Source organism: Chelonoidis abingdonii, chromosome 14 (genome assembly GCF_003597395.2).
Source record: "Chelonoidis abingdonii isolate Lonesome George chromosome 14, CheloAbing_2.0, whole genome shotgun sequence".
Taxonomy (NCBI): domain Eukaryota; kingdom Metazoa; phylum Chordata; order Testudines; family Testudinidae; genus Chelonoidis; species Chelonoidis abingdonii.
In genome coordinates, this window is record NC_133782.1 from 38,632,444 (window position 1) to 38,656,346 (window position 23,903).

Sequence of the window (23,903 nt, forward strand, 5' to 3'; positions counted from 1 at the left end):
AGTATTTGTTCACCATTAACCTTTTTAGAGAAGACTGAAGCAAAACCTACATTAAAAAACATTTTTTTCATGTTCCTGTTTGTTAGTTCTCCTTCCCGGCTAAGTAGCCGGACCTACACTTCCCAATCTTTCTCTTGTTCCTAATGCATTTCAAGAACCTCTTCTTATTGTCTTGTATTACCCTTGCTAGGTGAAACTCATTTTGTGCCTTAGCCTTGCTGATTTTGTTCCTACATGCTAGTCCTATTCTTTTGTACTCCCCCTTAGTAATTTTTCCAAGTTTCCCCTTTTTGTGGGATTCTTCTTTTGTTTTCAGGTCATTAAAGACCTTCGGTTGGAGCCATGTTGTCCTCTTACTGTTCTTCACACCTCTCCTTTGCACAGGAAAAGTTTGCAGTGGGCCTTTAATATCATTCTCCTCAGAAACTGAGAGCTCTCCTGAACTCCTTTAGAACTTAGATTTTCTTTGCATGGCACCTCACCTATACTTTTTTGAATTAGTCAGTCTGCTTGTTTGAAGTCCATTGTCCTTATTCTGCTGCTCTGACTCCTTTGTTTCATTAGGATAAGGAATTCTATATTTCAGGATCACTTCCACATGAACTGCCTTCCACCTTCAGATTTGCAACCAATTCCTCCTTGTTGGTCAGAATCAAGTCTAAAATGCCCCTCCCTCCCAGCATTTCCTCCACCTTCTGATGTAAAAAAAAAATTGTTCCCAAGCCATTCCAGGCACTTATGGGAAATGTTGTGTCTTGCTTCATTACTTTTCTAGCAGATGTCTGAGTAGTTAAAGTCCCCTCTTCTCCCCACCATCTGACCTATTTACTTCTTAATTTCACAGGCTGGTTTCTGTCCTCTGGAATCAACACAGAGTTTTATGAGACCCCATCTCTGTGAGTGTTTCCTTCTCTCCTGGATCTCTCTCAGCCAGGCAAGGGGAGACCCAGCCTCTCGGTGGTTACCCCAGCAGTCTGAGCAGTCTGTCAGACCAGGGCAATATGAAAAACAAATCACTAAGATCCAGCCACTCAAAATGCATATGCCTGTGCTGTCAGTGGTGATGGGGACTACGAGATGGGATCTTTCCCCTCTGAGTGGCACTGGCTCTCATCAGGACCCATGTCTGGGGGACTGACTGGCTCAGGGGAGCAGGAAATGCTACAGAATCTCAGCTGAGGCCTGGAATCCACAGGCCTAACCCTGAACTAAGTCACTCTTTCTAAATCCCCATCTGCATCTCCAGCTGGAGCTGTGTCCCCTCCCCTTCATGTGAGTAAACAGGCTGATGTCTCACCTCAAGAAAGAGCATTAGCCACATTCATCATCAGACTAACGCGAGTGGGTGTGTGTGTGTGGAAGGACCTCCCATGGGCTGCAGAACTGCCTGAGCTCTAGGTAAGCCTGGCTCTAGTTGTGCATGGTCCCAGCTGTGCATTCCAAAGCTCCAGCTGTGCAGGACCCCTACTCTGTATTGTATACCTCCAGCTGAGCATTGCGTACATCCAGCTGTGCATGGCCTCAGCTGTGCAGCACTCTAGGTTGTAGGCTGTTCCTTAGCAAGTGTCCTTATCCCCAGCATCTTGAATGTGAGAAAGGAGGAACCACAGCGCTTGCATGATGACCCTGAGGTTTCTGAGAGTCTCAGCCAGAAGCCACATCCATCCCCTAGAGGCCTGTGTGTGTGTCATCTGGGTTTTCTGAGGGACTGAAGTTCTCCATTTCCTTTGTCCCCTGGCTGGGACTCTTGAGTGGGAGGCATTGTCCCAGTTACATCTGACCCAGCCCTGCCATGCAGGCTCTACTCTGTCGCAAGCAGACCCACATCTGACCCTCACATGCTTGCAATCAGATGCATTTGGGCCGAGCCAAGCCTCTGTCCCTAGCTGTGGGGCTCCAAGGCAGGCTTCCAGGGCCAGACCTACTACCGGGCACCTTTCCTAGTGGCATGGGATACTTCATTCCAGCGGCACTGGCCCAGTGCTGCAATCATAGTAAACACCTCCCATCACTCCTCAGAGTGCACCAGGAGCTGCCTGTGATGAGCTGGACCAGCTAGGGTGTCACTTGAGGTTCTGGGACACCTGCTGAGCCAGACTCTCCTGCTAGCATGGGCCGCTTTTTACCTGGACTTCCTGGGCTAGGTTCCCTCCAGCCTTTTCCAGCCAAGCACACACAGGGAGAGCCACACCCAGCTGCACAGAAACACAGAGATGCACGCTGAGAAGACTCAGCTTAAGGGACTTGCCCACAACACTCAAGTGTCCACCCCTGCTAGGAATTCAAGCCCAAAATTATATTAAATTAACCACTCCCCTCCGTGTAGAAGAGAATATGCACAGATTCCTTGCTCCACTCCAGGTAACTGAGTTTATTAATAAACGAAAGTGCACTGGATTTATTAATAAATAAAAGCAATTTTTATTAAGTATAAAAAGTAAGACTTAAGTGGTCATAAGAGACAGTACACAGAACAAAGTAAGTTACTAAGCAAAGTAAAACAGAACATGCAAACTAAACTTAATACACTAAGGAAACTTGTTACATATAATATCTCACCCTCACAGTTGTTCTAAGAATCTCTGCACAGGCTGGAAGCCCTTCCAGTCTGGGTCCAACTGCTTGTCCTCAGTTCAGTCTTTAGGTGATCCCAGCAGTCATCTCGGGGAGGGGGGGGGGGGGGGGAGTAGCAGGGGAACACTGACAACCAAGAGTATTTCACTCCCCACCCTTAAATAGGGTTTGCATAAGGTGAGACTCCTTTGTCTCCCAACTCTCTTCATGTGGAAAAGTACAGAATTCAAGATAGATTCCAGCATCAGGTGGCATAGCCACAGGTTGATGCAGCACCAGTAGCGATTTCTTACAGGCTGATCCTCAGGCTTACAGGAAAACCAAGTGTTTGCATAATCCACTGTCTCTCTTGCTAATGGGCTATTAGCTCTGTGTCTGGTGTCTTCATTGTTGTACCTGGTGGGCCAGTAATTGACTCTTTCCTACATGAACTCATTGATAATAAATCTACAGTCAATAATCCTGACTCCAGATACAGAAATGATACATTCATACAAATAGGATAAACATATTCAGCAAATCATAACCTTTCTAGTCTTGAAGTATATTGCATAAAGCATATTACAGTTATGTCATATTCATATTAATATGCATATTTCCATAAATAATATGGAGTGCAAAATCACACTGCTGTCCCCCTCGCTTCCCATCTGGAGCCATTTTGTGTGCAGGACCGAGGAACTAAGACTGGAGCAGATGCAGAGCAGAGCTGTGAGGGCGCTAAGGGGACCAAAGAGCCAATCCAAAGAGAGAAGAGTGAAAGAGCAGGTCAAGATTAACCTAAAACACAGGCTGAGATGGGGTCTGATTACTCTTTATGTTGGCGGTGTGGACAGTGGAAGGTTTGTGGAATATCAGTCTATCTTCTGTGGGGAGAGGGGACTGCAGAGTTTGGATGGACTCCTCCCCAGGAGAAGGGGGACCAATCTCCATGGGGACAGGCCACCTAGAGGAGCCAAGAGGAGGTTAAACTAAAAGCTAAATGGGAGGTTAAAAAGAGGGAAGAAATGAGCAGTTAGCACCATAGTGCTGGCTTCCTCTGGGCCCTGGAAGTGCTCAACTCCCCACTCAACCCCACCTCTTCCTGCCCTGCCTTTTCCCTGCCTCTTCCCATCTTCTCCCCTGTGCGTTCCCTGTCCACACTCCTCCCCCTCCCTCCCAGATCAATGAAACAGCTGATTGTGATGTGCTGTAGACAATGGGAGGGAGGGGGAGGCGTTAATCAGGAGGGACGCAGGTGGGTGGTAGGTGCTGGGGGGCAGGGGTTTGCTGCCAGTAGGTTCTAGTCAGTGCCTATGGTCAGTACAAAATCAAGAACAATAGTAATCCAGAACCCCAATTAAATGAAGAGAAGAAATTCTTAGCTCACCTCTGCCCCAGTGCGAGGAGTCTCTGGAACAAACGTGAGGAACTGGAACAGCTCCTCTGGGAGCATTATTTGCTCTAGCTGGTATGACTGGATCCTGGTGGGATGATTCCCCTGAGCGGATGATTAGGATCCATGATTACCACCTAGTCAGGAGGGGTCATGTGGACAAAAGGGGAGGGGACATGCATTCAGTGCCATAGGCGCTGACTCCATGGGTGCTCTGCACCCAATGACAACCAAGTTGCTCACTTCACTTCACCTCCTCCTCCACCTCCACCACTGAGAATGCCACGTCCCAGCTCCTCTGCCTACTTCCCAGCGACTGCCACCACTAAACAGCTTTAGCAAGCTCCAGGAGGGAGGGGGAAGAAGCGGGAACGTGGCACACTCAGGGGAGGAGGCAGAGAAGAGGCGGGGCCAGGGCAGGGATTTGGGGAGGAAGTAAAGTGGGGCAGGGAGGGGATGGAGGTGGGACAGGGACTTTGGGGAAGGGGTTGCAATGGGGGCAGGAAGTGGTAGCACAGGGGTAGAATTGGAGCAGGGCCAGGGGCAGAGGGAGGTTGAGCACCCACCAGCACCATTAGAAGTTGGTGTCTATGCTCAGTGTCAAAAATGGCACCAACTTCTTCCGAGTCACTGGTAACTGAGAAGAAAATGATCCTAGATGCTTACGGAACAATGTTCTACCAGATAAAGCACAAGAGAGGATATGAGTTGATGTCTGCTATGGACCATCACATCACACTTGGGAAGAGGATACCTGGCTCCTTGCGTATCTGTCTATGATGTGTAGGAAATAATCCCAGTGAAGTGTCCTAGGTCCCAGTTTAACACATTAACCACAAGCCCAGTCTTCCCCTGTTGGGGTTAATTCCCTCCTAGCCCTGGCAGATGCAGCACCTGCTCTGGGTTTTGTGGGTCAGGTTGCTTGCTCACCGTCAGAATCACTTTTCTGGTAACTTCATTTTTATTCATTGCTGGCTACAAAGCAGCGAGCGAAATGCCGCAGGCCATGCAGCAAAGCGTAGCAGGAGAGATGGGAAGGCTGTCAGCGATGGGGACTGATCTGCGATCCATTCTGTGTAGCCCTTCTCTGAATCCCCTGCAGTTTTAATATGATGTAGCAGGTCAAGGTAATGACTTGACTGGCTGAGATGAAGGAAGAGCTACAAACTGCTGGGTCTTCCTCAGTGTTTCGCTCATGTTTGTTATACTGAGCGAAATAAATGAGCTGTCTCCCTAGCGAAGAGGCAGCCTAAGGGTTGGGATTTCCAAAGGAACCAATAGGAGCTGGCTTTGAACCTGGCTCCTAACTCCTCTAGGCTCCCTGCCCTGAGGCTCATGGGCTGGGTGCTGCATGAATGGAGATATGGCTGGAGGGGGCTATGTCTTGGAGGGGCTCAATCCCTCAGCAATGCAGACCCTACATCTGGACCTCTCCGAAGGACAGAAGTGACACAGCTCCGGCCCATGCAACGATTCCTGGCTTGGCTCAGGGCAGCAGCTTCCTCTTTGTTGCCTGTATCCAGGACATGAAGGAGGAAAGTCTTGGGCACACTCTTGGGGGTGTCCCCTTCTGGAATCCTGAAGAAATGATGCTCGAGGCTGTTTTCCCGCACATCAGGGGGACCCCAGAGTCACCCTGCGAAATAATACAAGCCACAGATGGTAACCAGCTCAATGAGTCATTCCTGATGATGCACAGCTCAGTGACACTCCCCCAGTTCAGCTGGTCTCAGTGTCGCCCCTCGATATCCACCCAAATCTGCTTGGCCCCCCATTGCCCAGATGTTCTCAGCCTCCCAGTGCCTACCCCTCTCCGCCTTCCACTGGGCGAACAACAGTTATTTTCCCATTCAGTTGTGCAACACAGTGCAGTGGGGCTTGATCTCCAGTTGCTGCTTGTACGCCCGATTGGAACACCAACAGCCTCACTAATAATAATGATCTATAAAGGACCCTTGAAGCCAAAAGTAGATTCCCCTTTGCAGAATCCTTGCCCTCTTCTGCGTCTCCCCCTCCACCACTCCAATTATCGTGAAGGTGTTACAGTTACCTTTGAGAGGCTGTGTGTGATTAATCATTTTCCTGAGGACAAGAAAATCCCCATTTCGGTTATAAAGCTCTGTCCATTGTCTTCTTTCCAGGTAAACAGGGTCATAAACAGGGTTGCCTGGGCCTCCTCTCCTCTCTTCGCAGCCCATTGTCCTCCCACTGGCCAGAACCATCTGTAACTCCTCAGCTGGGCCTCCAGGTCACCAGTCACTGAGGTCTCTATTCTCCATGCCATTGGTTGGGGTCCCAAGTTCCCTCGACGGTCCTCGGTAACAACGAACTCCCTCTCTCTTCACCTCGTTAAACCCGCAGCACCTAGGGGAACTAAATCCCGCCCCTTCTGCATGCAAACTATAGGAAAACCAAGAAACTTCCCCACTTCATCACATCAGGGATGAGGGATTCAGGGTGCAGGGCAGAGGGTTGGGGGCAAGGCTGGGGGTACAGGCTCTGGGGTGGGGGTAGGGATGAAGAGTTTGGGGTACAGGCTGCCACGGGGCTGAGGCCAGAGGACTCCCACCAGCCCTCTCTCCTCCAGCAGCACGGAGCTCTGGGGGAGGGGACCCTCTCTTCCTGCCAGCAGCAGTAAGCTACACGCTGGGGGAGAGGCCTGCAGCAGCCCTGCATGCCCCAACTTGCTCCCTTCCCCAGTTCCCACCCCCCAACACCTCTCTCCACTCCAGGTCCCTGTTGCACAGTCCTTTATAGCCTGCTGCATGGCCATAGTTTAGAGGGAACTTAGGAGCAAGTCCCAGGAATTGCTGAGGGAAAGAGGGAAAGTGTCTTTGATTCCTTTGTAGGAGGGGAAGCATCAGACTTGGTGTTGGGGTGGTTGAGACGGGCTCCTGCACTGCAGCTGAAGGCAACAGTTCTTCAGGAAGGAAACAGGATGTCAGTGAAAGAAGGGTCCGGGTTGTTAGTTGCCAGCACATCGCTCCTGAACAAGGGATAGTTCCCACTCTGGAGAGCATAGAGAGATGTGTCCCAGAGGGGGGCCTAGAGGAAGAAACTGGGGAAGTAAAAGTGGGAGTACATGATAGTCTCCTCATCGGTCACTTGAGATAGGATGCCCAGGACAGAATGGCTGAGCAAGCATCTCTACACCCAGGCACTCAGCTCATGACCCAGGTTTTCAGAGGGACCGTGAAACTGCTTTCCCGAAGCAGAGAAGTCACACAGCTGACCACTTGGGGATGGAGAAAGGGGTGACAATCCAGATCCCAGTTATTCAGGACACGGGGCCTGATATGCCTGTGGAATTAATGGTATCTCTTTAAGATAGAATGCAGATTCTATTGAGGAAATGGATGTCTCTGAGAATGCAAGTTATTCAGCTGAAATAGGGGAGGAGGGCCTTCCCTGGGCAGGTAAGCCACAGAAAGCAGCTGAGGGAAAGCTGCTGAGAAAAGGTGCATCTGACCAAAAGGTAGACACTCTTCACCAGAGAGCACAGATCAGAACCCTATAAGAAAAAAAGGTGGGGGGAGGCCCCAGTATTGGGAATGGAGTAACAGGGTAACCCCAAGAAAAGAGGTGTATTTTTGAATGCACATAACCCTGGGCTTGGAGGACAGCTCCACAGAGGGCTCTCCAGTATGCGCAATCCTCCTAGATCCTGACCTCTCCAGATCCTAAAGTACCAGAGCCCCCAAAATACCATTGGACTGAGCACCCACGCTGAAGGGAAAACACAAACAGTAACGGGACACATGCTAAGTTTCAGGAGGGAGCTGGGAGACACAATGAGGATTGAGCAAACCAGCCTGTGTAAACAGAAAGACGGATATGATAAAAATACTTGGAAACGACTATCTGTGGTGAAGTGTTAGGTGTTACTGTTAAATCTCATGATAAAAAGTTTGATGCTAATGGTTAACCTTATGACAGAGAATTTAGTACTGATGATAAATCCTATGAAACAGTGTAACATGCGTGATTTTTGGGATAAGTTTTTGGACATGCTAGGAGTGGTAAATAAGAACTCACCATGTATTTTGGGAATGCAACTTCTCAACTAATACCTGTAAACACACTTGAAGCTTGTCACAGTAGACAAACTATAATAAATCTGGTCTGCTGTGTGGAAGGGGAAACTGAGGCATGTCACGTAATGATATAGATGACTAAATGCCAAGATATTTACACTTTAGAAAACATTAATATATGAACTGAGTTAACACCACTTAGAACAGAAGAAGGGTTAACAATGTTGCATATTTACAAAGAGATGGTTTCTAGTAACCCAGAGAAGGCACACTGGCTAACTTTTGAGCTCACGAGACTGATCCACAAAGGTTTAAAAGGTACATCGAAGTTTGCAAGAGCTCATGTGGATAACACTACAATGTTTAGCGACACTTGGGAGTTGCGTGGTCAAAACCTGAAAACGATTTGGGGCTCACTTCCTCCACATTAGCCAGTGACTAACACTCCTGCAGTAAACTAAGCAGGATGTGTGACACTCTGTACTTCAAAATAGCACCTGAAACCTCCATATTCACCACTGTCGACAACTATGATATTTCTGTACAAAGTCTGCCTTGTGAAGTATCATTTTAAGTCTTGATCTGCTAAATATTAATATCCTGTTGATTTGTATGTTGTGACAGAGTCACAGGTCCGATGCTCTGGAACTGCTCTGTATGAAGCCAGCCAGGACTCTGGAGCAGGCTGTCCAAGGCAAAAAGCCTCCTTGGCTGCAGCCTTCCTGGTCTGATCTTGGAGCAGTCAGCATCCCCGTTCACACCACTCACTGCCCCTTGGTGGATCCACCTGGACAGGATCCCTGGGGAAGCCAGAGGGCCCTGCACCCCAACTCCACAGCCAGCCATGACTCTCAGCCAATGCTGTAAAACAGAAGTTTTATTAGTCGACAGGAACACAGTGTAGAACAGAGCTTGTTAGCACAGAAATCAGTGACTTTCAGCAAAGTCCATTTTAGGAGAATACCAGGCCGGACACCCTGGACTCCCTCCTCTAAATCCCAAACAGGAGACTGCCCAGCTTCCAGTGACTTGACCTTCAACACGCCAGTTGCCTCTCCTCCTGGTCTTTGTCTCGCTTCCCAGGCAAAGCGTCACCTGGTTACATCACCCTCCTGGGTCTCAGGTTACGAATGGCACCGTCCATCGCTTATGTACAGGGAGGTGCAGCCACCTCCCCCGAGGGTCTCAGCAATTCACACACCCTTATTTCCACCACGTAGGCATTGGTGCAATACACAGGGGAACTGAGGCATTCACAATATTCGTGCATAATAATAAGACTCATATAGGCTCGCGTAAAACATAATAATGGGGGGAAATCCACTTTGTCACATTTGTGCTAGTGTTATAGGTGGAGTTATGAAATATTCTGCATGTGTTACTGAAATATGTTGTGAGGTTGGAAGCACCCACAACCAGCCTTTCAGTTACAACAAAGAAGTAGCCATTAATAGCCAGATGGCGTTAATGGCTCATCAACACCCAATCCACTATCCCAGAGGCTTCTGGGAGAAGGCGAACTAACCCGCATCACAGCAAAGATCTTTCTAGCAAGCTGGAAATAAAGCATAAAAGAGGGGAAGTGACATCATCACTTGGCCTCTAGGCCCCAATTTCAACACCTGTAAGAACGTCTGGAAAACAAAGACTTTGAGTGGGGGAAGGGTGGTCCTAGGCTGGAAAAGAGTCCCAGTCCCAGTCTGTGTATTGAGGAACTGTGAGACTCTGATCTGCTCAGGAGGTGTTGGCGTGTCTCTAAGGGCCTGTGCAAACCATGGTCCAAATTAAACGCTGGGTAAATCAGTGGAGCTATGGCCCATTGATACCAGCTGGGGTCTGGCCCAGTGCCCAGATTGGAGATGGAGGGGCTCACAGCCCTGGGACAGCTCTGCAGGGCTCTGGGCTGGGGAGAGCTGGGCATAGAAACTTGTCTGGATCCAGCCAGGGAAGGGCCACTGGGGTGAAGAGGAGCTGAGTCCTGATGGGGAAGCAGCTCAAGGGAACAGCACAAGGGGTGGTGATGACACAGGCTGGGACCCCAAAGCCACTGGGCAGGTGCTATGTGGTGCAGCCAGTGCCCCCAGAGGGAAAAGGCATCTTGTGTCTTTTCCCACCCTCCTGAACCAGAATCTGAGTTGTCTCCCCATCATATCGCTTTTCATGAGTCAGACTAACATGTGCCCATCCCCCACCTCATGTATGCTACTGCCCCAACGCCCCATGGATTGCGCTTGGCTCTTACAGCGAGATTATTGTTACACTGGGGGCCCTTATCATTAAAGAGTGGGAACAGAGCCAACGGACAATCTCCATGCACCACCGGATCCCCCATCCACAATACAACGAGACCTGTAACAATGACATCATGCTGCTGCAGGTACCACCCCACGCCATCTCTCCACCCCCAGTGACCCCACACTGCTGCAGGTACAACCCCTGTCCCATCACCCACCCCCAGTGACCTCACACTGCTGCAGGTACCGCCCCCACCCCATCACTCCACCCCCAGTAACTCCACACTGCTGCAGGTACTATCTCTGTCCCATCACCCCAGCCCTAGTGACCTCACATTGCTGCAAGTACCACCCCTGTCCCATCACCCCAGCCGCTGTGACCTCACACTGCTGCAGGTACCAACCACATTCCATCAACCCGCCCCCACTGATGTCACACTGCTGGAGGCAGTGCTTTAGGTGGCACATAACATGACAATGTTGCACAGTTGTCATGACGATGCACCACCTGGTCTCATGTGACTCCGTCCCTCCAGTGCAGATCTATCCCCCAAAAGGAGTTTGATTTCCCTTCTCTCTCTCCCCCATCATGGCTGAATCACAAGGCCAGGCTGACCCATGATGTGGGCACCATTCCCCTGCCCAAGTGAGAGGTGAAGTAGGGGGCTGTGTGCAGAGTGGCCGGCTGGGGCCAGACTAGTACCAAGACAAACACCCGGCCCTCCCTGACACTGCAGGAAGTGGAACTGAAGATCATGGACAAGGGCATGTGTCTGTCTCAGTCCTATATGCACTGCAACCCATCTAGGATACTGTGCATGGGGGAACCCTAGGAGAGGAAGTCATTGTTCCGGGTAAGTGTGGGACAGGGGCATACAGTGCCTGGGGCAAGTTGCTGCTAGAACAGGAGACTGGCAAGGCTGGCAGAATGGAGAGAGTCAGGATCCATGGTGAACCAGGCAGATCCTCGGAACCAGGGACCAGAACTGGAAGATCTGGGTAGAAAGCTGGCTAGATTGTAAGTCTCAACGGGTAGTGATCAACTGCTCCATGTCTAGTTGGCTGCCGGTTTCAGGAGGAGTGCCCCAAGGGTCAGTCCTGGGCCGTTTTTGTTCAATATCTTCATTAATGATCTGAAGGCTGGTGTGGACTGCACCCTCAGCAAGTTTGCAGATGATACTAAACTGGGAGAAGTGGTAGATATGCTGGAGAGTAGGGATAGGACCAGTGGTGAGCTGGAGCCGGTTCCCACCGATTTGCGGGAACCGGTTGTTAAATGTAGAAGCCCTTTTAGAACCGGTTGTCCCACGTGGGACAACTGGTTTTAAAGTGGCTTTTAAATTTAACAACTGGTAAAGCTCCAGCAGCTCCCTGCCATGCCCCTAGCCCCAGCTCACCTCTGCCTCCTCCTCTGAACATGGGAAGCCTGGGAGGACTGAGAAGGGTGGCTTTACACAGGTGGGGTGGGGGGGAAGTGAGGAGGGCTCCGGGGAGGGGTAGCGCAGCCCAACTCCTTGGCCTCGGCAGGTAGTGCACCTCAGCCCTGGCTCCAGCTTCGGTCCTGGCCGGGTGGTGTGGTCCAGCTCTGGCCCCGGTGGCATGGCACAGCTCCGGCCGGGCGCCCCAGCCCCGGCTCCTGCCGGGCAGCACGGCTCAGTCCCGTACCAGCTCCAGCAGCACGGCACAGCTCCGGCAGCGCAGCCCACCTCTGGCCCTAGCCCCAGCCAGGCATCTGGCCCCGGTTTTGGTCCCAGCCGAGCGGTGTGCCCTGGTCCTGGTGCCGCGGCCTGGTCCCGGCCTGACTCCCGCTGGCTGGGCAGTGTGGCTCCGGCCCGGCCCCAACTCCAGCCAGGCATCTCAGCCAAGCGGCTCCGGCCAAGCGGCTCCAGCCTGGCCCAGCACCCCCGACCTGGCCTCCAATGTGGTACGGGGGCAGGGAGCAGGGAGTGGGTGTTGGAAGAGGGCAGGGGAGTTTGGGGGTAGGTGGATAGGGGTTGGAGTAGATAGGAGTCGGGCGGTCAGAGGGCAGGGAACAGGTGGATTGAATGGGGGCAAGGGTCCCGGGGGGCCATCAGGCATGAGAGGAGGGATTGGATAGGGCAGCAGAGGGCAGTCAGGGGAGAGGGAAGGGGGGTGGATGGGGCAGGAGTCCCGGGGGGTGTGGTGTCAAGGAACATTGGGGGTTGGATTGGGCAGGATTCCCGGGGGAGGGAGCCATGACCCCTTGTGGGAGGAGGGAACCGGTTGTTAATTTTTTGGCAGCTCACCACTGGATAGGACGCATACGGACCTAGACAAATTAGAGGTTGGGCCAAAAGAAATCTGATGAGGTTCAACAAGGACAAGTGCAGAGTTCTGCACTTAGGATGGAAGAATCCCATGCACTGCTACAGACTAGGGACTGAATAGCTAGGCTGCGGTTCTGCAGAAAAGTACCTAGGGGTTACAGCGGACGTGAAGCTGGATATGAGTCAATAGTGTGCCCTTGTTGCCAAGAAGGCTAACGGCATTTTGGGCTATATAAGTAGGGGCATTGCCAGCAGATCAAGGGACGTGATCATTCCCCTCTATTTGACATTGGTGAGGCCTCATCTGGAGTACTATGTCCAGTTTTGGGCTCCACACTACAAGAAGGATGTGGAAAAATTGGAGAAAGTTCAGCGGAGGGCAACGGAAATGATTAGGGGGCTGGAGCACAAGACTTATGAGGAAAGGCTGAGGGAACTGGGATTGTTTAGTCTGCAGAAGAGAAGAATGAGGGGGGATTTGATAGCTGCTCTCAACTACCTGAAAGGGAGTTCCAAAGAGGATGGATCTAGACTGTTCTCAGTGGTAGCAGATGACAGAACAAGGTGTAATGGTCTCAAGTTGCAGTGGGGGAGGTTTAGGTTGTATATTAGGAAAAACTTTTTCACTAGAAGGGTGGTGCAGCACTGGAATGGGTTAGCTAGGGAGGTAACCCATCTCCTTCCTTAGAGGTTTTTAAGGTCAGGCTTGACAAAGCCCTGGCTGGTATGATTTAGTTGGGGAGTGGTCCTGCTTTGAGCAGGGGGTCAGACTAGATGACATCCTGAGGTCCCTTCCAGCCGTGATATTCTGTGATTTTATGATCCTAGGAATCAGAGATAGAAACTGGCTGGATCAGGGACAAGAATCAGCCACATCCTGGAAATCAGGGATGGGAGGCAACTGGAGCATCGTGGTCAGTGAGGGGAATTGCTGAATCAAAAACCCAGGGGTGAATCTGAGAAATCAGCCAGAGATCTCAGAAATCAAGGCCAATCAGCCCGCTGCTGGAAATCAGGGGTAAGAATCAGGGATAGGGACTGAGCAGGTTAAAGAAATTGGGGATGGAGGCTAGAAATCAAACACTGGAACTAGCTAGATCCTAGAAATCAGGGATAGGGGCCAGCTGGATCCCAGGACCTTTTGGTGGGAGCCTTGGGTAGGTCCTGGGAGTTACTTGGCCATGAGTCTCCAGGAAGCGGCATACACAGTTGGATTTCAGGATCATGAACAGAGAATGCAGCCCACCCTTTGCTTGCACATCTGTAACCTCACACATGGTGTTTGCTTCTCAGGGTGACTCTGGGCCCCCCTCCGGTCTGTGAGAGGAAGGCCCAGGGCATTGTATCCTACAGCAGATTTGATGGATCCACACCCAGCGTCTTCACCAGGGTCTCCAAATATGTTCACTGTACCAAGAAAATTCTGCAGACTCTGAAGCCTTAGAGGGGAGCATTCATCTCTTTAGTGTGATTGGAGTGAGAGTTGGGTATTGCAGAGGGCGTGCTGGCTGGCTGGCTGGATGGATGTGTAGCCAATGATTTTAGTTTATTGTTCATTTACTGTGTGATGTTATGATTAACTAACAAGTCATATCATATATAATCTCTGTATGCTGATTAGAGTTAAATTGTAGTATGACAGAAGCATAAGATTGATCAGTAGTTAGACGGGATAATTAGGTATCCTGTATCTAAGTAAGGAGGGCTCAAATGTAAGACCTTTAGGCTGTAAGATTTAACTTAGCCATACTAGGCCATAGGCTCAAGAAATGTTTGCCAGATCTGTGTGACCAAAGAATGACTCTATGCCACAAGATTACAGGAAAAGATGCACCAATTGCAAAGAATGGGGCAGGCAATCCCCAAAGCTAGTGTTTATTCTGTATATTTTTCACTCCATGCATCTGATGAAATGGGTTTTAGCCCATAAAAGCTTATGCCCAAATAATTTACTTAGTCTCTAAACTGCCACAAGGACTCCTCGTTGTTTTTGCTGATACAGACTAACATAGATACTGCTCTGAGATAGTAAAGAAGGTGAGCTTTAGATTTACAAAGAGGGTTTTTTTTCAGAATTAGTCCATAGGTTCAGTCCAATGTTCCATTTCAGAGTGATCCAGAATGTAACTGGAGACCTCCGTTCTGTGGCTCAAGCTTCCCCTGATGAAGCATAACAGATCTGAGGCAAAAAGGATCAGATCCCAAGCAGTTATTGTAAATTTTTTGTAGACTCTTGACAGCATACAGTCCTTGGGTGAACAAATGGTTTTTCAAATAACCTTCTATTTCCTAAGCATCATTGGTAATTAGCTACATAGATTAACGTAAGGCAATTGCCTATCTACCACCATTTGCAGGTGGTTTGCTTAGACTTCAAGAAGATATTAAGACAGTGATGTCACTACATTCACAGTTCATTTAAATGTTAATATCTTCTTTTGATCTCTGAATTAACAGAATACAGTGATAGACAGGAACTGTTTAGTTACGTTGTCCACCTCTAACAATATATATGTAAATATACAAGAACACAAACATTATCTACTAATATATCTCTAAATGTTGAATCTGTATCAGTTAGCCTGGTAGCTGTGTAACCCCGCCTGGCCCTGTTTACATGAGAGTGTTTACCTTGTATTGCGGTGTCATGGTACAATCCCCACTCTGAACCTTAGCGTCCAAGATATGGGGTACCAGCATGTATTCCTCTAAGCTTAATCCCCAGCTTAGAACCTGTAGCGCTGCCAGCAACCAGGAATTCCAGTGCCTGGTACACTCTGGTCCCACAACACCTGCCCGGGGAAACCAGACAGCCAGCCCTCTGATCTCAACCCAGGGAAAGTAAACCCTTTCCCCCACCCGTGTGCTCTCCCAGGCTCCCTCCTGGGTTACCTAGAAGACATGGTGATTCAATCTCCTGAATCACAAAACAGAGAGGACAATTCACTTCCTCCCTCCTCCTTTCCCCTCCAGACTCTCCCTAAGAAGAAAGTAATCCTGGCCCAGAGAGAAATTAGCCTCTCTCTCCCCTTCCCTTCTCTCCCCACTATTTCCTGGTGAATCAGACGCCGTTCCGGGGGTCTCACCAGAAAAAAAACAATCAGGTTCTTAACAGAAACTTTAATTAGAAGAGAGAAAAAAGTAAAAATTATCTTTGTAAATTAAATGGAATAGGTACAGGGTTTTAGCTTATAGGCACTGGGAATACCCTCCGAGCCTAGTATTCAGTACAATTTAAAATCCTTTCAGCAGAAAATACAAATTTGAAGACTCCTTCCAGCCAATACACACATTAAACCTCTTCCAGCCAAATGCAACATTTGCAGAATAAAGAACATACAACAAAGCCAACTGCTTTACTATTTTGAACCTATAAGAACCTGTATCAGGGAGATTGGAGAGAAACCTGGTTGCTCGTCTGATTCCTCTGAGCCCCCAGAGTGAACAACCACCAAAAACTAACAGCACACACAGAAACTTCCCTCCCTCAAGATTTGAAAGTATCCTGGCTCCTGTTGGTTCTCTGATCAAGTGACAGCCAGGCTTACTGAACTTGTTAACCCTTTACAGTCAAAGAGATATCAAGTACTTCTGTGCTATTAGCTTTTCTTATCTGTTTATGACATGGGGTCTTCTGGCACGATCCTTCTGGAATGTGTTTAAATAAATACTTAGAGCCCAGGAGTGCCTGTGTTTTTGCCATGCCTGCCCTGTTCTTGGGAAGTTCAGATATCAGATAATGAACATTTAAGCAGGCATCTGCTTTGTAACAGGGCCTGACTTTTGCTCATAGGCTGACTATTGCTAACTTTACTTTACCTCAGCGGGGCCTGATTTTAGTTCAGGCCTTAGGCCTTACACCAGACTCCTTATGGCAGGCCTCACGTCTTAGGATCTCTCCTTCTATTACACCCTCCATGTCCATCCACCCCTTCCATCTATCACTCCCTTTCTCCCTCCCCATCCACACCCTCTATTCATCCATCCCCTGACAGTGTTAACAACTGCTGTAATATTTCAGCCCTGTTGGTGTCTTCACCTTCTCCTTGTTTGCTTGTTAATTTCACTCCCTGTCCTCTGTCTGCCAGTATCAATGGAGTGTAGTGATGTTCAGCCTTCATGAGTGTTTAATTCCTTCCAGGATCTTTACAGATGACCACTACTATCACACACAGCCAGGCTAGGCTGTTCAAGGCCTCCTCTGGGAGTGAGGTGTCAAAATCCCACTGACTTTCATTGGCCATTGGGCCCCAACACCCCTTTGAAATTCCCAACTCATCCTGCCAAGTGCTTGGGCTCAATTCCATGGAAGGTCAGCACCCAACATCTCCCAATGGCGGATGTGATTTTCACAAACACCGAACATGCATTGGGCACCCTAGCTGCTTCCTAAGTCTTTCCCCATGGCCGACGCTTCACAAACCCGGACACTAAGTTGTTCTTAACCAATTAAGAAATCTCCTAATTGCCTTTGGTGATCTGAACAGTACTGAACAGAACAACTTTGTTGGCAATTGACATAGATAAGGGCTGTGGGTCAGCTGTTCCACCAGAGAATGATCCAGTCCTCTGGATTTCCTACTATGTTCACTTATGTTCATGAGCCATCAATTATTTTGTTTCTTTAGCACATTTCTCACACTGCACATCACTAATTCTCTAGGCATGAAAGATGCACTTTCCCTTAAAGTGTGCTAAGCATGTGTTCCCTGCTAATTCTAGATTGGGGGAGCAGTATATTAAAGGATCAAAAGCAGTCACCTCAAGTTACCTTTGGAGGTTCTCCTAGGCCCTTGACTTAGATGGATGAAAGAGAAACACTCATAGAGCCTGACTTACTTAAAATCCTTGAGGTCCAACTAGGCCGAAAGCAGAGTCAACAGGAGAACATCCAGATACAGAGATTAAAGAAAGATGAGGAGATACAATCTCTGCCATGACTTCCCCCCATTTCTCTCCTCCAGGGTTAGTAGGACATGAAAAGAAGAGAAAGTCCAGAGGGTCTGGGCCAAGCATCTGGGCTCTCTTCTATACTTCAATATCTTCTTATATCCCACATACTGACCTTTGTCTCCAGGGTCATTTGCCAGGGTAGATCTGAGCTTCCTGCAATTTCCCATCCATATCCAGTAAATGTTGTCGGTGCATAAAAAACTCTCTGACCCTTTTCTTATTTCTATGTTTCATTCATTCCAGCAACCTTATTTCTGTATCATCCCAGCCTAGGCAGCTGGGATTCTCCCTTTTCAGCAAATTCTTATAATATTTCAAAGTTACACCCCTGATAGGGCCTTACCCCTTTCCATGAGTGTTTTCCTCCCTCTGCCATACAGCACAATGATTCATAGATAGATTCCAAGATCATTGTGATCTTGTATGCCCTCCTGTATAACACAGGCCAGAGAATGTCCCCCAGGTAATTCCTTCTGACCTACAGTAGATCTTTTAAAAATCCAGTCTTGATTAAAAATGGCCAGTGATGGAGAATCCACTGTGACCTCTGAAAAATTATTACACTGGTTAACACTGGTTAGTTACAGTCCCTGTTAAAAACTCATACCATGAAACAATCATTAAGAAAGAAAAATAAACAGAATCCTGTATAGTCCCTTTGAATTTGAAACAAGTTGATCTTGAGAAGTGGTTATCAAACTTTTGTACTGGTGACCACTTTCACACAGCAAGCCTCTGAGTGTGACCCCCTTATAAATGAAAAACATGTTTTAATATATTTAATACCATTATAAATGCTGGAGGAAAAACAGGATTTGGGATGGAGACTGACAGCTTGCAACCCCCCATGTAATAACCTCATGACCCACTGAGGGATCCTGACCCCCAGTTCAAGAACCCCTGATCTTGAGTTTCTCAGTGTAAGGGAGAGTTCTCCAATATTTTGATAATTCCTGTGGTTATTCTCTGACCCCTCTCCAGTTTATCAACGTCTTTCTTGAACCAGGCATACAAGAACTGGACAATGGGTCACCCTGCATAGGAGAGCAGTGTGTTGGTCAGACTTTTGGTGTCACTTTAGCCAACCAGAGGGAAGTAGGAGGAAGTCCATCCATATGTAGGTGCATAAGATGGTCTCTGTGTTACTCACTTGCACAACTGTAAGAAAAAATCTACACAGGCCAGGAGCAGGGCTGGTGTCCCTTCCTGAGTGGCAGTGATGTCCCCATCCCACTATCCAAAAGGCACTAATGCCCCCCATAGTCTCCCCTTGACTCAGGGATAATCCATGCCTGTGTTTTCTTTAGCAGGGGTCCTTTAATGTTTTTTTCTAAATCACGCCATTACATTCCCTCTGGAGAGAGCTTGGAAAAACCCAGCTATTGATATCAGCTGAACATGAAACTTCAATTTCTTAATTCTTCTTAGTAGCTGGTTGTGTGATCTTAGACACATTCACAGAGAACCTCCACCTTCTAGGACACAGGAGTGAGATCACGTTCTTCAAAGAGTGATTTTTATTAAACAAAAAGAAAACAGGTCTGGCAGAACTTTGCTTGGTTGCTAGGTGTTGCAGAGCAACTAAAGAAAAGGATTTAAAACCACAGAGGATGGCTTCCCTGGGATCCAGCTTGTAAAGTTACAGTACAAGGAGGAACGAAGCTACATGTGCTCAGCACAGGGAAGTCCAACAAACCCACAATAAAGAAATTACCTGATTGCATCTGACTAAGCATTCCCTATTCTACTCGCAGATCTGTAGTTCAAGGTTAAGCCCCTTCCTTGGCCTGGATGTCGCTGGATTCTCCATGCGTGGCTGCCTGGCTCATTACATCCTTCCCCAGTCAACAGGAAAGAGGAAGAGCTGCTGTTCCCAATTCAAAAGCCCACCGTCTGTTTTCATTGGCTTTCCTGGCATCCTGCCAACTCACTTCCTGCTTCCCTAAGCATCCCTGGGACTGGTATAGCATCCCTCTCTTCCTGGGGTCTCTCTCTGGCTCACTGTCTATGGTTTTAACCCTTGCAGGCAAGGCAATAAGGGTTAGGTCTAAAGAGTTAACACTACTGAGAAAAGATTTTAGCTAAGTGAATGGCTGGAATGTCCAGAGAAATGGCGTCCCTCACCCCCCACTTCATTCACCACATAAGGTATTACTGAAAAAGTTATAATCGACTGAATAAAGAACAGAAGTACTTGTGGCACTTTAGAGACTAGCAAATGTATTTGAGCATAAGCTTTCACGGGCTACAGACCACTTCATCAGATGCATACAATGGAACATATCATAAGAGAGATGTATACACGTATAGAGAACGTGAGTAGTATACGGCTCGATAGTATTCATCATCATGCATTTTTGACAGGTTTCCATGCTCCTTTTAGGGCTTATGTCCCTACTGTGGTATTTAATAGTTTAAATGCTTTTTTTAACCTGTGCTTATCAAACTGGTTTTCCTTAGTAAATTTTCTTTATAAACCTAGTTTTCAATATTATTTAACTTTATTCTTAGCCTACCCTGATATTTAATACAACTTTTACATTTATCTCAAAATTTTCTATTCTTTAATAGCCTACCAGACTAGGCCTTTACCATAATCTCTCCTTACTCAAACTCACTAAAAATCTCTCTTCTTTCAAACTAACTAAGGGCTTGGCTACACTTGCAGGTGTGCAGTGCTGGGAGTTACAGCTGTCTTCGTACAGCTGTGTAGGGAAAGTGTTGCAGTGTGGCCACACTGACAGCTACCAGCGCTGCAGTGTGGCCACATTTGCAGCATTTGCAGCGCTGTTGGGAGTGGTGCATTGTGGGCAGCTATCCCAGCGTTCAAGTGGCTGCAACGTGCTTTTCAAAAGAGGGGGGTGGGGTAGAGTGTGACAGGGAGCGTGGAGGAGACAGAGAGAGTGGATTTTTGGAGGTGACACTGTGTCAGCTCCCTGCCTTGCAAGTTCTAAGGACTGGAAGATACACAGAACCAACCTTCAATCATTTTAAAAGTTTCAACCCCTTCCCCCACCCCTCTCTTATTCACTAAATGCAAATAGCCTTCAGACTAGCAGCTGCTCCAAAATGGACTCCTCCCTGCCCCTCCGCCGTGTTGCTTCTCTCCTCAAGCAGACACTATTAAGCTGTGAACATTCCAAAGAAATTCCCGTGCCTGCCTCTGCTCGAGCAAATGAGCTGTGTTTGTTTTTTAGATAAGCAGCTCCGGGAGTCCAGAGTTCACAACAAAACAGCAGAGTGGTTGAACAGGCATTCTGGGATACCTCCGAATACCTCGGAGGCCAATTACAGTGCTTTTGGCGGCCACACTTGCGGAGCAGTGCTGCATCACCAGTGCTGCAATCCTTATACCCGTGGCAGAGCAGGAGTACAACCAGCACTGCAGCCAGGGAGATGCAGCACTGTATGTGCCTTGCAAGTGTGGATGGTGAGTAAGTTGCAGTGCTGGTGGTGGGTTTACAGCACTGCAACTCTCTAGTGTAGCCAAGCCCTAAGCCTTAAAAAAATCCCTTTCTATTCTTTCATAACCTGCCTTTCCAGCCTCTCTCCTTACTCAATCACATCCAATAATCTTTCTTTCCTTTTTTCTCTAAACCTTACTCCGACTTTCTTTTCTCATCTTTAAACTCTCTCACTCTTTTCTTTCAACCTTTTTCTCTGCATGTACCCAAGCACAAACATACACAACACTTCCCCTAGTCAAACACACATGCACACACATTTTCAAAATGGCCAACGGTGCCAAACTTTGGTGCCAATGGAAATGGGGTGGGAAGGTGGGATATAAGCACTAAAAGGGGAGTGGAAACCTGTCAAAATGCATGATGATGAATACTATCAAGCAGTATATTACTAACGTGAAAGTTTATGCTCAGATAAATCTGTTAGTCTCTAAGATGCCACAAGTACTCCTGTTCTTTTTGCGGATACAGACTAACTCGGCTGCTACTCTGAAACCTACTGACTTTGTTCATCCTATTTGTATACATGTATCATTCTCATATTTAAAGTTTGGAATATGAAGAGTAAACTTGCGTTATTGATGTAGTCATACTAGGTGAGGGCCATTAATTGTATGTTAGCAACTTGATTGCCCCATCTACCAGAACAATGGGCTGTGGATGATTTTGTTTTCCTGTACATCTATGGAATGCCTGTAAGTAGTGGGGGCCCTGCGAAGACCTGTATCTGTGTCACCTGATGCTGGAATCCATCTTAGATGTGGTATTTTGCCACCAGAGACATGGAAAAGGTTTAAACTGAAACAAAGGATTCCCACCTTCAGCAAAAACTATATAAGAGTGGGAAACCTAACAAGAAGGTGGCCAGTCTTGAGGATACCACTGCTATCACTCAAGATGTCTGCTGGAACTAAGAGAGACTGAACAGGAGGAAGAATTTGACCTGGGTTAGTAATTACTTTAGTCTGTGAAAAAAGCTTATTGGAACATCATTGAGGCTGAGATATTACATGTAACAAGTTTCTTAGTGTGTTAAGCTTAGCCTTGTGTGTTTGTTTTATTTTGTTTAGTAACTTACTTTGTTCTGTGTTATCTCTTATGATCACTTAAATCCTGTCTTTTATACTTAATAAAATCACTTATGTTTATTAATAAACACAGTGTAAGTAATTGTAACCTGGAGGGCAAACAGTCTGTGTATATCTCTCCTTACTTCGAGAAAGAGGGTGAACAATGTGAACTTAGACTGTATTAAACTTTCTGGGGTTCAGGTCCTGTTGGGGCTGTGCAATTGAGTGCTGAGGAAAGTCCCTATTAACTGAACTTTTCCAGAGCTGAGCTAAACTCAGTATCTGTATTCTGCAGAGGGGTGTGGCCCAGTCTCTGTGTCTGTGCTGGAGGAGGCCTGGAGTGTCTGGCTCAGCAAGACAGAGGCAAAGGGTGCCCAGGCTGGGAGAAAAGTTAGGCTCAGTGGCATCTCAGCACATCAAATGACATTCCAAATGAGGGAACCTGTCACAGAGTTTAACTTTTATTGGGGTGTTCAGGCATGATCCTTCTGGAATGTGTTTGCATGAATAGTTAGTGCCTAGGTGTGCTTGTATTTTTGCCAAGTTCATGTATCTGATAGTGATCCTGCAAGCAGGCATCTGCTTAGTCACAGGGCTTCCCTTTTCCTTGTAACCTGAATCTTGCTAAATTTACTTTGTATCAGCAGAGTCTGATTTTATTTCAGGCCTTAGACTTTACTCCAGGCCTCTTACAGCATGTTGTGTGTGTCAGGATTTAGTTGCGGATTGGTCCTGCTTTGAGCAGGGGGTAGGACTAGATGATGTCCTGAGGTCCCTTCCAACCTTGATATTCTATGATTCTATGCTCTCTCTTCCTCCTACAACCTCCATTTACATTCACCCCTTCTACCTATCCATCCTGCCACCCATCCCTCCTGCTCTCCCTACACATATGCAAGTCTCTAACCTTCCTTCCTTCCCCACCTATCCCCTCCTTCCTTCCACCCATGCCCTGACTGTGTTACCCATTGCTGTAATATCTCAGCTTTGTTGATGCCTTCACCTCTGCCATGTTTGCTTGTTAATTTCACTCCCTGTCCTCTAGCTGCTGGCATCAATGGAGGGATGGTTCTTGCTGGTATTTCCAATAGGAGCTCAGTTTTCCTAATCTGGGCACCCTCTTTTTACAACACGTTTCCAACTATTCCTCATTAGCATTTCCACACATAGTACACCCTGTGGTTAGGACATGTGGTAGAAAAATCTGATAATTGGATATTTTGTAAGCAAAAACTACTCTTACTGTTAATTTTTACAATATCCCCCATGGGTACATCTTTTCCCATTATCTTGTGGCGTAGGGTCATTCTTTGGTCACTTACTGATGTTAAGCATTGCTTAAGCCTATGGCCTAATATGGCTAAGCTAAAATATTACTGGCCTCAGCCTGTAGGCCTTGTGTTTGAGACCTCCTTTCTTAGATCCCTAATACCTAATTATCACTTCAATGACTGATCAGTCTTATCCTTCTGTAATGCTACAATTTAACTCTGTTCAGCATAGAAAGATTATGAACAGCATAACACATTAATTAATCATAACATTGCACAGGAAATGAGCAAAGAAAACTAAAATCATTGGCTATATGTCCATCCATCCATCCATCTGTGATAGGCAACAGCTGGCCATCGCTCTGCAATACCTATCTATCTCTCCACTCAGACTAGAGATGGACGCTCCCCTCTAAGGCTTCAGTTTGTGCAGTTTTCTTGATCCAGTACACATATTTGGAGAGCCTGGTAAACACAGTGGGTGTTGACCAGTCACCAGTGCCATGGGAGACAATGCCATGGGCCTTCCCATCACAGACCAAGGGGCCCCTGGAGTCACCCTGAGAAGCAAACACCAGGTGCAGGGTTATCAATCTCCAAGCAAAGGGGCAGCTGCATTCCGTATCCTCAGTCCTGAAAT

At 47.7% G+C, this 23,903-nt stretch overlaps 1 protein-coding gene and 1 pseudogene across 1 annotated transcript in view; one reads left to right on the forward strand and one right to left on the reverse strand.

Moving 5' to 3' along the window:
• The window catches only part of LOC116833091 (mast cell protease 3-like), a 58,644-nt gene that overhangs the window by 32,362 nt on the left and 2,379 nt on the right, over positions 1-23,903 (reverse strand). The gene's annotated exons all lie outside the window — the stretch shown is intronic.
• LOC142047753 (mast cell protease 3-like) lies at positions 10,295-13,949 on the forward strand (annotated as a pseudogene).